The sequence below is a fragment of the Schistocerca gregaria genome, chromosome 4 (genome assembly GCF_023897955.1).
Source record: "Schistocerca gregaria isolate iqSchGreg1 chromosome 4, iqSchGreg1.2, whole genome shotgun sequence".
NCBI classification, from domain to species: domain Eukaryota; kingdom Metazoa; phylum Arthropoda; class Insecta; order Orthoptera; family Acrididae; genus Schistocerca; species Schistocerca gregaria.
Window position 1 is genome coordinate 746,546,394 of NC_064923.1, and position 16,318 is coordinate 746,562,711.

Sequence of the window (16,318 nt, forward strand, 5' to 3'; positions counted from 1 at the left end):
AGTCAGCTTTGAGGTCAGAACACCTCTCATGCAGCGACAGACTGAATATCTTGGGTTTAGTTCGGTTTCAGCGAAATACTATCTATCAGTGAGGCAGTCTCTTCAATGGCGAGACCTTGATCATTTGACAAAACATCGTGATAAACAAGTAGCAATTTGTGGACATTGTGGGGGTGTATCAGAAAACACTGCAATGAAATCAAACAAGCGGCAGTACGTGTGCCATGTAAATATATGGCTAAAATGTGCACAGTGAACACAGATGAATGTCATACATACAAACCCTCCTAACAAGGCAGATATTGAGAACGGGTTATGGGTCGAAGTCTCACAGCACTAGAAAGCAATAGGACTCTAACGACACCATCAAGTGCCGTCTATACAAGAAACATAAATCACCATGGAGGAGAAGTAGGAACTCCGAAAGAACAAGGAAACAGGGCAGTAAGCACCGTAGAAAATAGCATAAGAGCCCTATGTGACCAATTAGATAGTTCACTGTACGATCTATACAACGAGTGTGTCTTGCAAGGATGGGTCCCTGCACTGTGAAAGAACTCTGGATTGGTAATAATTAGTAAAGCGCAAGATAAGGCTTAAATGATAACCAAATCCTGGAGACCACTTTGTCTTTTGAAGTTTTCGGCTAGATATTTGAAAAACAATTGTACATAAGATTACAAGATCATAGATAGCTGCAAGGGATGAGCCCTCACCAGTACAGGTCTGGAAGAGACAGAGGAACTGAAGACGCAATTAACAAGGCGATTACGCTAGCGACAGTCACTCATTGTAGATACGCTATCGAGATGGTGATCGACATTGTTACTGCTTTTTACAACCTATGGCAGCTGTCTTCCTTTGGAGTGTTCAGAAGTGCTGCACAACTGCCTGAGAGGTTATTGTCACGGGTGACATGTTTCTTTAACATGCCCAGGAAAGAAAATAGTGAAGAGAATACCAAGAGGTTGTCGACAGGGTTCAGTGTGTGGTCCAGAGTTTTGGGATGTAGCACTGGAGCCCATACTACAGAAGTTATATGACAGTGCCAACAAAAGCTGACTAGTGGCATATTCAGGTGACATACTGTTCGTTGTAAGTGATGACTGGATAAGAATTACAGAAGACAAATGTCATGCGCCGCTCCTCGAACTTGCGGCCTGGTGTCGAAGCGTTAAATTGTTACTAGCACCTCAAAAAACAAGGTATCTCCTAGAAACCTAGTAAGAAAACCTAAAATAAAATTAAATGACGTAACGATTAGGAGAAGCGCAGTAATGTGATATCTAGGGGTATTTCGAGACGAACGCTGTAACTTTGCGGGAAACAGCCAGAACGTACGAACGTGATGAATAAAATTATAACCGTTGCAGATCGGCAATTTCTGCTTCCGTTGAAAACAATCTGAGTAAACCAACAATCTGTATTAGCATCAGTTGTGGGATATGGTGCTAGCGTTTGGGCTTATAGAATGCAGTTAGTGGAGCCAGCCTCGTTAGTGAGAAGAGATGAACGAGGAGTGCTGCTAAGATTGACGGGCACCTACTGCACTACCCCGCATGATGCTTTGCTAGTAATTCTTGGAATACGTCTACTGGATGTGGAAACTGGGAAAGGCACTCAAATGGAAGTATGAAGGGTGCTAAGAACTGCTTAAGGTGCTTAGAACTGAGGCCAGTTGGGAAAGGGAACAAAAGATCCCACATTACAAGAGTGGGAAAGTGAATGGGACATTTCAGACACTGGTAGGAGAAATATCAATTTCTCTCTAACATCAGGGAGAGATGAAGTGATAGCTGCTCCTGCGGCCGTGTGGGCACAAGAGAACATACATTTTGGGACTGCGCGCTCTATGGAGATGAGGCGGGCAGTGGACGCCAGGTATTAAGGATGTTGGATCCCAAACCAGCACTGAGGATCGAGTCGACCTGGCGCATCTTGGACGACACTGCAGCCGCAGTGTCGAGGAAGGCCAAAGGGAAGAATTCACAAGAAGTCAGTGTTCTGGCGTATCGGCACGAAGATCGCAAGAATAAAGATGGCGGTGAGACGACGTCAACCAATAGCCTGCTGAAAGGGCCGCGCCACGACAGGAGCGCCCTCTAGCCGAAGAGTATATAAGCGCCTCTCGTGCCAGCCTCGAGCGGACAGTATACGGACAGTATTCTCACAGTACTACAAGAGAGCACTACGATAGCAGTGACGTGTGGTTCATGTCAATAGCTTACATGGACCTTGTATACAGCAAAGGACTTTAATTGTTCACCAATCGCTTGCGACACAGCTGTAAATTCAATGTTAAGTATTGTCAATCTTCTTATTTGTAATAAAAACTATTAATTTTATTCGCTTGAATTGTTGTATAGCATTCCGAGAACGCAGCATCCTTTAGCCACCCTTTACGACACGAGTGGGCAGGACTCCACAGTCAGCATGCTGCCATCCATTCTAAACAATATACTCTGCAGATGGAGAGAAGATAACTGAGGTCGGCGACCACCGAATGAAAGAGCTTCCCAAGAACCTACATTGAGTTTGTGCTGTGGCAGGTCGGGGTTTAATTTCTCGTGTCTATTCGTCGTTGTCACAGTGCAGGCTACAAATAAAAATTCACCTACTTCAGAACGGCGTCTGCCCGATGCCCCTTCACTCGGCAACGTAGATACTAACAAGATGACGTAAAAGCAGCGATGATAAAAAACACCACCTACTATCTACAAATACTAAGGCAGTGCAGCTCTAGTTATGAAAGAAAGTTCTGTATAAATACTGTCATCCAATTTTATCGTGTAGTAAGAAAATGGATTGGCTTCTCAAAAATAATGTCTGAAACTTCCACACAATAATGTTTATTTTGTCCTTGATAACCAAAGAAGAGGTACTATTCAGTCCACATTTAAACTACTGGCTATGTCCTTCTAGTTCATGATTCATACACACATTTCACACGCACAGCAGCCAGAAATCTGTGCAAATCCGACCCAAACTAAACAACGTTTTCGCGGTCGTTAATTTCACCACTAAAATGAGTTATTACATTCGGTCCTTCTTGTGTATTTCTAAAAAAGAAACTGCTCGCCAAAAATACTCAGTAGTTAAATACTGAAACATGCCACACAGATTCTATGTAGGCCAATATTTCACACGCGAATATCTGTCGAACAGATTTAGTCAAACCCCCGGAAATTGCGCCAAGTAGTCCTCAACAACAACTGCTATCAACTTAGCTCACCATTAACTCAAACATTAAGTAGTTCTTCATCTTACACATTATTTTTACTGGCACTAGTAACATGACCATCTGTGTTCAAACCTAGACAGCGACTTTCTACTTCCAGCCTCACTCCCAGTATAACTATCAGGTAACGTGCGTGAACAGTCGCAATTCCGATTTGCTGACCAAACTGACTGCCAATCACTCACTCGTGATCATACTCGCTCCAATAATGGTCTGCACCAATCCTTATTCACAGTCGCATTTGCATCAATCTGACATGCATATGTTAAAGTATTGTGCAATAAACGAAAACGAAAAGACAATAATTCTGGAAAAAGTGGAATTGCCGTTTGGCTAAGGCCTCCCGTCGGGTAGACCTGATGCAAGTCTTTCGAGTTGACGCCACCTCGGCGACTTACATGTCGATGAAATGATGATGAAAGACACACAACACCCAGTCATCACGAGGCAGAGAAAATCCCTGCCCCCCTGGGGAATAGAACCCGGGACCCCACGCGCTGGAAGCGAGAACGCTACCGCAAGACCACGGGTTGCGAACAATAATTCTGGAAATATTCTTTAGATACAGATTTTACTCCAGCCGAATTTCTGGCTGCTCTGTTACAATAGGAAGCACACCTAGACATAAGTCATCAGCAGAGTGGGTAAAACGTCTAGGATCATTTTCCCACGGCAGGCGTGTGTAACTCTTACACGTTACTCAAGACGGTATATAATGCAGTACTGAAATTTGATGAATGTCCCACATACACACTCTCATTTACTCACATGCTCACATAACACATAATAACAATTTTAATAGTTCTTTCTGAAGTTGTTCTAGATTTCGTAGGACGAAAATTGTAAGGTATTTGAAATTTTTAATTAAATTTCAATTAAATAATTATGTACCCTGATACTTTAGGTGAGTATTTCAGATGACAACCAAAAACAAGCCATAAATGTTCCCAGGTGTATTTCCTTTCTTAAGTGTAGTTTTTCTAACTTTAAATTTTTCTATCTCCAAAAATATACCTACTAGAAAGCTCAGATTTTCACACCACCTTTCTATTCATAACAACGTGCAGTATACATGTTTAGAAAGCGATTAAACAAGAACTACTATCCTTTATTTAGATTCTTGGAGGTGGTGAATGTACGCGTTCAGTAAGAGATATTGAATAGCTTTCCCACGGCAGACAGTGACAGATGCACGTGTGTGTACATGGTAGGCCGCTAGATGTCAGCCCCCGAAGTTACCTACAACAAGCTATCGTAAAACAAACGTTCGCTCGGAACAACTTGAGACGCTACAGTGCAAGTGATCATGGAAATGTGGAGTTTCAGACGTAACAGAGATGACTGGAATTGATTGCCCTCGTGGAAACGCTGCTGGCGGGCTGCCGACACCGAAGGAATCCAGCAGATAATGGCTGTTGACCTACATCTACATCTACATCCATACTCCTCAAGCCACCTGACGGTGTGTGGCGGAGGGTACCCGGAGTACCTCTATCGGTTCTCCCTTCTATTCCAGTCTCGTATTGTACGTGGAAAGAAGGATTGTCGGTATGCTTCGGTGTGGGCTCTAATCTCTCTGATTTTATCCTCATGGTCTCTTCGCGAGATATACGTAAGAGGGAGCAATATACTGCTTGACTCTTCGGTGAAGGTATGTTCTCGAAACTTTAAGAAAAGCCCGTACCGGGCAACTGAGCGTCCCTCCTGCAGAGTCTTCCACTGGAGTTTATCTATCATCTCCGTAACGCTTTCGTGATTACTAAATGATCCTGTAACGAAGCGCGCTGCTCTCCGTTGGATCTTCTCTATCTCTTCTATCAAAACTATCTGGTGCGGATCCCACACTGCTGAGCAGTATTCAAGCAGTGGACGAACAAGCGTACTGTAACCTACTTCCTTTGTTGTCGGATTGCATTTCCTTAGGATTCTTCCAATGAATCTCAGTCTGGCATCTGCTTTACCGACGATCAACTTTATATGATTATTCCATTTTAAATCACTCCTAATGCGTACTCCCAGATAATTTATCGAATTAACTGCTTCCAGTTGCTGACCTGCTATTTTGTAGCTAAATGATAAGGGACCTATCTTTCTATGTATTCGCATCACATTACACTTGTCTACATTGAGATTCAATTGAAATTCCGTGCACCATGCGTCAATTCGCTACAGATCGTCCTGCATTTCAGTACAATTTTCCATTGTTGCAACCTCTCGATACACCACAGAATCATCTGCAAAAAGCCTCAGTGAACTTCCGATGTCATCCACCAGGTCATTTATTTATATTGTGAATAGCAACGGTCCTATGACACTCCCCTGCGGCACACCTGAAATCACTCTTACTTCGGAAGACTTCTCTCCATTGAGAATGACATGTTGCGTTCTGTTATCTAGGAACTCCTCAATCCAATCACACAATTGATCTGATAGTCCGTATGCTCTTACTTTGTTCATTAAACGACTGTGGGGAACTGTGTCAAACGCCTTGCGGAAGTCAAGAAACACGGCATCTACCTGTGAACCCGTGTCTAAGGCCCTCTGAGTCTCGTGGACGAATAGCGCGAGCTGGGTTTCACACGACCGTCTTTTTCAAAACCCATGCTGATTCCTACAGAGTAGATTTCTAATCTCCAGAAAAGACATTATACTCGAACATAATACATGTTCCAAAATTCTACAAGTGATCGACGTTAGAGATATAGGTCTACAGTTCTGCACATCTGTTCGACGTCCCTTCTTGAAAACGGAGATGACCTGTGCCCTTTTCCAATCCTTTGGAACGCTTCGCTCTTCTAGCGACCTACGGTACACCGCTGCAAGAAGGGGGGCAAGTTCCTTCGCGTACTCTGTGCAAAATTCAACTGGTATCCCATCAGGACCAGCGGCCTTTCCTCTTTTGAGCGATTTTAATTGTTTCTTTATCCCTCTGTCGTCTATTTCGATATCTACCATTTTGTCAACTGTGCGTCAATCTAGAGATGGAAGCACAGTGCAGTCTTCCTCTGTGAAACAGCTTTGGAAGAAGACATTTAGTATTTCGACCTTTAGTCTGTCATCCTCTGTTTCAGTACAATTTTGGTCACAGAGTGTCTGGACATTTTGTTTTGATCCACCTACCGCTTTGACATAGGACCAAAATTTCTTGCGATTTTCTGCCAAGTCAGTACATAGAACCTTACTTTCGAATTCATTGAACGCCTCTCGCATAGCCCTCCTCACACTACATTTCGCTTCACGTAATTTGTCTGCAAGGCTTTGGCTATGTTTATGTTTGCTGTGATGTTCCCTTTGCTTTCGTAGCAGTTTTCTAACTCGGTTGTCGTACCACGCTGGCTCTTTTCCATCTCTTACGATTTTGCTTGGCGCATACTCAAATAACGCATATTGTACGATGGTTTTGAACTTTGTCCACTGATCCTGAACACTATCTGTACTTGAGACAAAACTTTTCTGTTGAGCCGTCAGGTACTCTGAAATCTGCTTTTTGTCACTTTTGCTAAACAGAAAAATGTTCTTACCATTTTAATATTTGTAATTACGGCTGAAATCATCGATGCAGTAACCGCTTTATGATCGCTGATTCCCATCTCATTATCTCTTTCCGTAGTTGCCTACGACAGGAGAAGAAAATAGCACTGAGCACTGTGATACTTAACTGCTGAGGTCATCAGTCCCCTAGAACTTAGAACTACGTAAACCTAACTAACCTAAGAACATCACACACATCTATGCCCGAGGCAGGATTCGAACCTGTGACCGTAGCGGTCGCGCGGTTAGAGACTGTAGCGCCTAGAACCGCTCGGGCACTTCGACCGGCGACAGGACAGCAGCATGTGAACATTCAACCAGCCTTGCCGTTTTCGAGTTGCTCGTTCACACGCTTTGCGTAATAATGCTCTGTCCTTCGATAAAGTATATTTCCCCATTTGTAGCCCATGTCCTCGTTTGGAGGATCCCCCATCGATCTCTGCTGCTCTTACATACGTTTCACATCGCGTGACGTGCCGACAACGTCGCCAGGTGCCATCCAACGTCGGGCTGGACAGGGATCATAACGTTTTGGCTTATCAGTGCCTTCTGATACTGGAAGACTCACTCACCAAAAGCTACAGGTCAGCTTACTATCTATATACATGATTACGTGTGTATGGAATCTTCACAGGGTGTTCTAATCATACAGTTATTGTCTTATTTGTCTCTTTCCCTCCAGTCTATATTATTTCTGTCTCACTACGTAATTTTTTGTTGCCTATGAGGTGTGTCTCGCTCGTTATTTTACGTCATTTATTTTGATGAATTCAGTAGAAACCTTTCTCACAATTTAGAAAATCATCGGTCGAAGTAAACAACAAGGATGAATTTGTGTGATACTGCAAATCGCTGACACCATCTCCCATCTTTTACCATGCATGACGAGCAGTCGATGTGTACGCCAATGTTTCTGTCTTCTCGCCATAGAAAAAACAAGTCGCTTTCCAACTTGGTATCAACAGGTCTCACAGCCCTTCCATGAAAATTTGATGTTACGCATTATTTCACGCAGTTAGCAAAAGGATACCCTCGATTGTTACTGACTCTCTTTCTAAAAAAAAATATTAACGTAATAAATCTGCAGAAAGAATAGATTGAAACGGCCTAGTAACATAGGAACGCACTTTGCCTTCTCCTCCTCCGCCCTCCCTCTTACCTCTACGAAAGGGGCGTTCATTAAGGAATGCAACAATTTTCCAGGCCAACTTGGAATGAAAAAAATGCAGAATTTGTTGTGTGACGTCGTGGAAAGTTCCCGCTTTAGTCGATACAGTTTCATCAATTTCGACAGGAGGCTTCCCAATATCTGCAGCACCCAAAATGGCGTCTGTTACGGAGGTGCGTTGCAAGCACAGATCTATCACTGAGTTCCTTTTGGAGGAAAACCCGAAAATCACAGATATTCAGAGGCGCTTTCAGAGCGTTTACGGAGACGTGGCAGTGAACAAAAGCACGGCGAGTCGTTGGAGGAGGCGTCTGTCACAATCGGAACATGGTCGCGCACACCTCTTCTTCCTCATTCACCCTACAGTCTCGACCTTCCGATTTCTGTCTGTTTGGTCCAATGATGGACGCACTCCACATGAGGCAGTACGTGGGTGCTGGGGATGTTACTGATGCAGCAAGACCTGGGCTGCAACGTCGACCAGTGGAGCCCTACCATGCTGGTATACACTCCCTCCCAGTAAGGTGGCGTAAGGCCGTCGCATTGAAAGGAGATTACGTTGAAAAATAGGATTTTGTAGCTGCTATATGATTTATTGAAGTCCGTATTAAAACCGCTTTCTTTTCATAAAAAAGTGTTGCATTACTTACTGAATGCACCTCGTACTATTTAACATAAGAATCTTTTTTCCGCTTTACAATAAACTTTCAACGTAAAAGTTAGGAACAAAGTAAGATTTCAAGGCGCGGTGGCGATATTCAATAGGCCGCACTACAGTTCACTAACCATAAGCTGCAAACGAGCTCTTCTTCTACTGTAGCAGTGAACTAGTGGGATGTGCTGCAGCATCATTTCACCACAGCAGTAATGTAGAAAAATAATGGCAGTCTGTCAGTGACAAAAAGGGACAGCTGAAATACTTTCCCTTTAGAAGTACACTCCCTCGGGCATGAGTGTGTGTGTGTTGTCCATAGCATGCGTTAGTTTTAGAATAAGTAGTGTGTAGTGTGTCGTTCCACGACGTCAGAAGAATACGCTGAAGTTAAAGACATTAGTCAGGAAGAATCAATACGCAAAGAAGTGGGATACGGAATTTCTAAGGAATGACGAGATACGTTTGAAGTTCTCTAACGCTATAGATACAGCAATAAGGAATAGCGCAGTAGGCAGCACAGTTGAAGAGGAATAGACATTTCTAAAAAGGGCCATCACAGAAGTTGGGAAGGAAAACATAGGTATAACGAAGGTAGCTGCGAAGAAACCATGGGTAACAGAAGAAATACTTCAGTTGATTGATGAAAGGAGGAAGTACAAACATATTCCGGGAAAATCAGAAATACAGAAATACAAGTCGCTGAGGAATGAAATAAATAGTAAGTGCAGCGAAGCTAAGACGAAATGGGTGCAGGAAAAATGTGAAGACATCGAAAAAGATGTGATTGTCGGAAGGACAGACTCAGCGTACAGGAAAGTCAAAACAACCTTCGGTGACATTAAAAGCAACGGTGGTAACATTAAGAGTGCAACGGGAATTCCACTGTTAAATGCAGAGGAGAAAGCAGATAGGTGGAAAGAATACATTGAAAGCCTCTTTGAGGGTGAAGATTTGTCTGATGTGATAGAAGAAGAAACAGGAGTCGATTTAGAAGAGGTTGGGGATCCAGTATTAGAATCGGAATTTAAAAGAGCTTTGGAGGACTTACGGTCAAATAAGGCAGAAGGGATAGATAACATTCCATCAGAATTTCAAAAATCATTAGGGGAAGTGGCAACAAAACGACTATTCACGTTGGTGTGTAGAATATATGAGTCTGGCGACGTACCATCTGACTTTCGAAAAAGCATTATCCACACAATTCCGAAGACGGCAAGAGCTGACAAGTGCGAGAATTATCGCACAATCAGCTTAACAGCTCATGCATCGAAGATGCTTACAAGAATAATATACAAAAGAATGGAAAAGAAAATTGAGAATGCGCTAGGTGACGATCAGTTTGGCTTTAGGAAAAGTAAAGGCACGAGAGAGGCAATTCTGACGTTGCGGCTAATAATGAAAGCAAGGCTAAAGAAAAATCAAGACACGTTCATAGGATTTGTCGACCTGGAAAAAACGTTCGACAATATAAAATGGTGCAAGCTGTTCGAGATTCTGTAAAAAGTAGGGGTAAGCTATAGGGAGAGACGGGTCATATACTATATGTACAACAACCAAAAGGGAATAATAAGAGTGGACGATCAAGAACGAAGTGCTCGTATTAAGAAGGGTGTAAGACAAGGCTGTAGCCTTTCGCCTCTACTCTTCAATCTGTACATCGAGGAAGCAATGATGGAAATAAAAGAAAGGTTCAGGATTGGAATTAAAATACAAGGTGAAAGGATATCAATGATACGATTCACTGATGACATTGCTATCCTGAGTGAAAGTGAAGAAGAATTAAATGATCTGCTGAACGGAATGAACGCTCTAATGAGTGCACAGTATGGTTTGAGAGTAAATCGGAGAAAGACGAAGGTAATGAGAAGTAGTAGAAATGAGAACAGCGAGAAACTTAAGATCAGGATTGATGGTCACGAAATCAATGAAGTTAAGGAATTCTGCTACCTTGGCAGTAAAATAACCAATGACGGAGGGAGCAAGGAGGACATGAAAAGCAGACTCGCTATGGCAAAAAAGGCATTTCTGGCCAAGAGAAGTCTACTAATATCAAATACCGGCTTTAATTGGAGGAAGAAATTTCTGAGGATGTATGTCAGGAGTACAGCATTGTATGGTTGTGAAACATGGACTGTGGGAAAACCGGAACAGAAGAGAATCGAAGCATTTAAGATGTGGTGCTATAGACGAATGTTGAAAATTAGGTGGACTGATAAGGTAAGGAATGAGGAGGTTCTACGCAGAATCGGAGAGGAAAGGAATATGTGGAAAACACTGATAAGGAGAAGGGACAGGATGATAGGACATCTGCTAAGACATGAGGGAATGACTTCCATTGTACTAGAGGGAGCTGTAGAGGGCAAAAACTGTAGAGGAAGACAGAGATTGGAATATGTCAAGCATTTAATGAGGACGTAGTTTGCAAGTGCTACTCTGAGATGAAGGGGTTAGCACAGGAAAGGAATTCGTGGCGGGCCGCATCAAACCAATCAGTAGACTGATGAAAAAAAAAAAAAAAAAAAAAAAAAAAAAAAAAAAAAAAACTTGGAGTCCGATAACCTAAGTAGTTTGGTCCCATAAGATCTTACCACAAATCTACAATCATTAGAAGTACAGTGCGGCAGCCATCTAAGCAAACGATAGACAGATGATTTTAAAATCCTAAACCCATAGGGTACTCTGTAAAAAATTATCCGACCAGGTAATTGTAATTCACCAATCTCGTATCTAAATAGCGGTAAGCTCCGTTCCCCGCAATTTCACGACATCTAGATGCTACAGTTTCACGTCAAGTCGTACAAGATAAGATAATGATTAGAACTTTCGAGATTTGCAGCATTACTCTAAATCCCGTCGGTCGGTGATATTGGTCGGGCCTGTGAGATTCCAGTTTGTGGTTGAGTTCCAGGGAGTTCATTTTAAGAGCTGTTTCGTTCAAGAATCTAAGACGAATTACAAAATGTAGTATACAAGACGTTGGTGGCCATCTGTGTCATGTGCTGTAGGTTGTAATGAAAACCATCAACATCGAAAGGAACAGTTTATAAAGGATGAGAAAGTTCAACAACCCCCCGCCTCCTCCTTTCCCCAATTCCATCCAAAGCGATTACATATATCGAACTGCGGATAATGTGTCTAATTTTCGGACGTAAGAAATTAATGTTCAACGTTTATAGCTGACGAATTACGAGGCCGACTGTTTTGCTGTTTTCTTCTTCAACTACAGACATGGAACGCCTCCACTTGCCAGTACAGCCCAGAATTTGATCATTTATTCTAGTTTTAACAGCCAGTCATTTCACGTAGTCTTTGCAGGTGGAGATATACACTTCAGATACACTTTGGAAATGTTCTTTCCACAAACTGAAGATATCATAGGGTCGTACTTACGTTGACAGCACTCGCCTTGGCTGCTTTGATGATATCTACAAATAATTAATAGCCTATATGGCTATTGTCAACGAGTATTCAGTTGTTTTTGTGGATGCCAACATCACCTTTTATTTAGCACTAGGATTATCCTTGTGGAAAGTGGACATCGCATTTTCATAATCGCTTTGAAAAACGGTCACACACAACATAATTCATTTACTTGTTGGGCATTTACAAAGGCATTCATCACAGAATGTATTAGCTAAAATATTCTGACGGCTCAAACTATTGTCAGTTACAATGTTCTTTACATATTTTCTCATAGTAGTAAACAATATTACAAACGTTCTTGAGCCAGTAGTATTTAGAGAACATGCCCGCACAACGTACATCTTTCTGCACGAGCATTCACGCTCAGGAACCGTAGCGACACCACTACGTCACATTGTTCTGGAGCCACTGTCCCGAATGTCTTATACAGACGTGCTCTACACAGCCAGTGAAACGTGTGGAAGTTTTCAGTTGTTGCACCTTATGTCTGATCACGATGCAACGGTGTCTCCTCCTACACTTCACATCATGTTGCACAACATTACGGCTTGCATATACTGAATTATTTGGTTGGTATTTCTGTCTCCTAATGATCAAAATTATGTTTCAAATTTGACAGTTCCCATTACAGGAACAATTAGCGAAAAGTATTACGTATAACAGCTATCCAACACGTGTGTGAAAGTTGGTAATACCTCGCAAACAGTAGCCTATCCACCATGAGAATAGATCACACCATTGTCTACCCTGATGTAAGAAATGTAATATCTTTCGTTCTTTATTATGGGACAGTTGCATAATTCTGCCACATTTGAGTTTATATTTCTTATAGCCTAAACAGAAAGTTACAAAATGATTTAAACAGTACTATTCTAAATTGTGGGGTGATCTAGATATGTGACTTAGAGAATGACAATTTTTACAAAAATAAACACACTATGCTTAATTTTCTAAACATCTCGAACAGATACAAATCATAAACCTGTACCGCCCTGATTAACTACACTATGTGATCAAAAGTATCCGGACACCACCAATAACATACATTAATCATATTAGGTGCATTATGCTGCCACCTACTGCCAGGTAATCCATATCAGCGACCTCAGTAGATATTAGACATCGTGAGAGAGCAGAATGGGGCCCTCTCCGAAACTCAGAGACTTCGAATGTGGTCAGGCCATTGGGTGTCACTTGTGTCATACGTCTGTAGCCGAGGTTTCCACACTCCTAAACATCCGTAGCTCTACTCTTTCCGAGGTGATAGAGAAGTGCAAACGTGAAGGGACACGGACAGCACAAAAGCGTACAGGTAGACCACGTCTGTTGACTGACAGAGACCGCCGACAATTGAAGAGGGTCGTGATGTGTAATAGGCAGACATCTATTCAGACCATCACCCAGGCATTCCCAAGTGCATAAAGATCCACTGCAAGTACTATGACAGTGAGGCGGGAGGTGAGAAAACTTGGATTTCATGGTCGAGCAGCTGCTCATAAGCCACACATCACGCCGGTAAATGCCAAACGACGCCTCGTTTGGTGTAAGGAGGGTAAACGGTGGACGATTGAACAGTGGAAAAACGTTGTGTGGTGTGACGAATCACGGTAAACAATGTGGCGATCCGATTGCAGGGTGTGGATATGGCGAGTGCCCGGTGAACGTCACTTGCGAGCGTGTGAAGAGCCTACAGTAGAATCCGGTGGTGGTGATGTTGCGGTGTGGTCGTGTTTTCAATGGAGGGCGCTTGCACCTCTTGTTCTTTTGCGTGGCACTATCAGAGCACCGGCCTACATTCATGTTTTAACCACCTTCTTGCTTCCCTATGTTGAAGAGGGTGGTGATTGCATCTTTCAACAAGATCGATCACCTGTTCATAATGCACGGCATGTGGCGGAGTGGTTACACGACAATGACATCCCTCTAACGGACTGGCCTGAACATAGTTCTGACCTGAATCCTATAGGACACTTTTGGGATGTTTTGGAAAGCCGACTTCCTGCCAGGCCACACCGACCGACATCGATACCTCTACTCAGTACAGCACTCCGTGAATAATGGGCTGTCATTCCCTTAGAAACCTTCGAGCACCTGATTGAACGTATGCCTGCGAGAGTGGAAGCTGTATCAAGGCTACGGGTGGTTCAACACCATATTGAATTCCAGTATTACCGCTGAAAGGTGCCACGAACTTGTAAGTCACTTTTGATCACATAGTGTATGTCCATGGGTTTAAAGATATGTACTAGTCTAAGATTAAGGAAATGTTCCATTTTGGTTCCTACATCATTATCTGTAGGCGTTCAGTATAATATTTTCGTATCATTCGCCACCACTGCGTACTTTTTATGAATTCAAATTTTGCTTTTGATGTCTCTGATCATTTCTTCCATTAGATCTTCATCTCAAATCTCGCTATAGCACTCTTCTGTTTTAGGTATGAGTTTCTGTGGTGGTTTCCCTGTAGTCCCCAATACAATCCCATTTCGCAGGTGGAGTTATAGCTCTAGGTTTCTTCCCGTTTGCTTAGGTCTTCGGTCATCCTTTCTTCTTTTTATGCGCTGCTGGACAGCTCATAGGCACTTAGGCTAAATCTGCGTTTTGCTTGGAGTTTTCATCATTTCCCTCGGATTCGGAGATATTTCATGGGTGGACACCTTCAATCAACGTTTTTCCTGCCGTGGCTTCTTATGCACTGAAGTTATGGGGCAGTCCGTTTCGTTCTGCAAAGGCTTTTCCATGCAATCGACAACCTTGTACCGAACTTGACCTCTTCAAATGTACAAATATGCTCTTTGAGTTCATTTTCAAGTTCGGTGGACAGCACCTTACTATGGCCAAATTTATATGTCCACTTTGCATTTTTGTTTTTATTTTTGGCATGCCAATTCATTATTGTCTTAGGAACATTTTATATTTATTCACATTCATTTAATCCGTGATACCCATTTAAATATGGTGTTACAAGTAAATACGTTTTATCTGTGCTCCACATTCCGTAACGCCTTTCTTCTCCATACTGTGATACAAAATAATTATTTAATTATTCACCCACTAATGAAACATTGTGTTGCCACTTCCATTATAACAATAATTCTTTACACGAAACGTTGGATGAAAACTACAAAAAAATCGACACTGTCATCAGATGTATAACGAATGTTCAAAATGTGCACGTTCAGGAATGATACTTGGTATAAAGTGATTCTGAACAGACAATAGATAGCATTGAATTGAATCTGGGCTTCTCGCAACATATGCCAGCGTTGGCCAGCGTTTCATGTCTTCGCGAATATTCCCTTCCTCATTTAAAGTAACCACGCAGGTGAAAGCCCGCAGGTGGTACGTCTGGTGAGTTTGCAGACCATTTCGAACCATCGATCCAGCCATCTCCAAATGTTGCGTTGAGAAGATTTGTAATTGTCTTTGCTGTGTGGGTGCGACTTGCGTCATGTTGATGCCACGTAGGTAGCCTTATGTCCAGAGCGACGTCTTCGAAAGTAACTGCGGCAGCATATCTGTTAGGTACTGCGGAAATTTGTGTCTATTTGGACCCTATAAACAAAACAGAAACCAATGACGCGATTATTGGGAAGTCCAACTGCAAATTGACAGACCAATGTCGTTGTTTATCCACCTCTGTGAGCTAGCGTGCACATTCGACCCACTAGCAGTACGTGCAGGAGTGATAAATTTATTCGTGCTCTGTTGAACGATGCTTGTACTCTAAACAAAATACTGCAGTGAGAGGCGTGAACAATAAACGATTGTCGTTGCTGTGAAGCTGTAGATGGAACTAAATGTGTAAGTGTGTATAGGATGAAATACATTACAATATAGTAGGACACTCCATTCGCTCATTTATCTTGCACATTCAAGCTGGCGCGTATTGATGTGTGTATTGTGTGTTGCCCCTGCATTACTTGCATTTATCTCATCATTGCTGTTTATTTTTGTTGGTGTATGTTATTCTTCACACTTTGAACTTTCACTTTCACGATTTTTGCCAAACGTTTGCAAAGAGAGGCAAAGACAGATCGTGAGGCTGCGATGATGACAGCAGTACTATTCAACGTAGAACCGCACCGCTTGTCTGTATCGCGACATTCGACAAAGTGAAAATCATACCCACTGTTTCGACTGCTGAATACACTGTGAATGAACAGCTTTCGAATAGTTTTTCTTCCAGGCTTTCTCGAGTTTCATTTTAGCTCTTATGTCTTTCTTCGGGGAGTTTTTTCTTCCACTTGCGCAATTTTCTTTCAGGTTTTACAAAACGGAACTGGTTTTACTCATAGCTTAA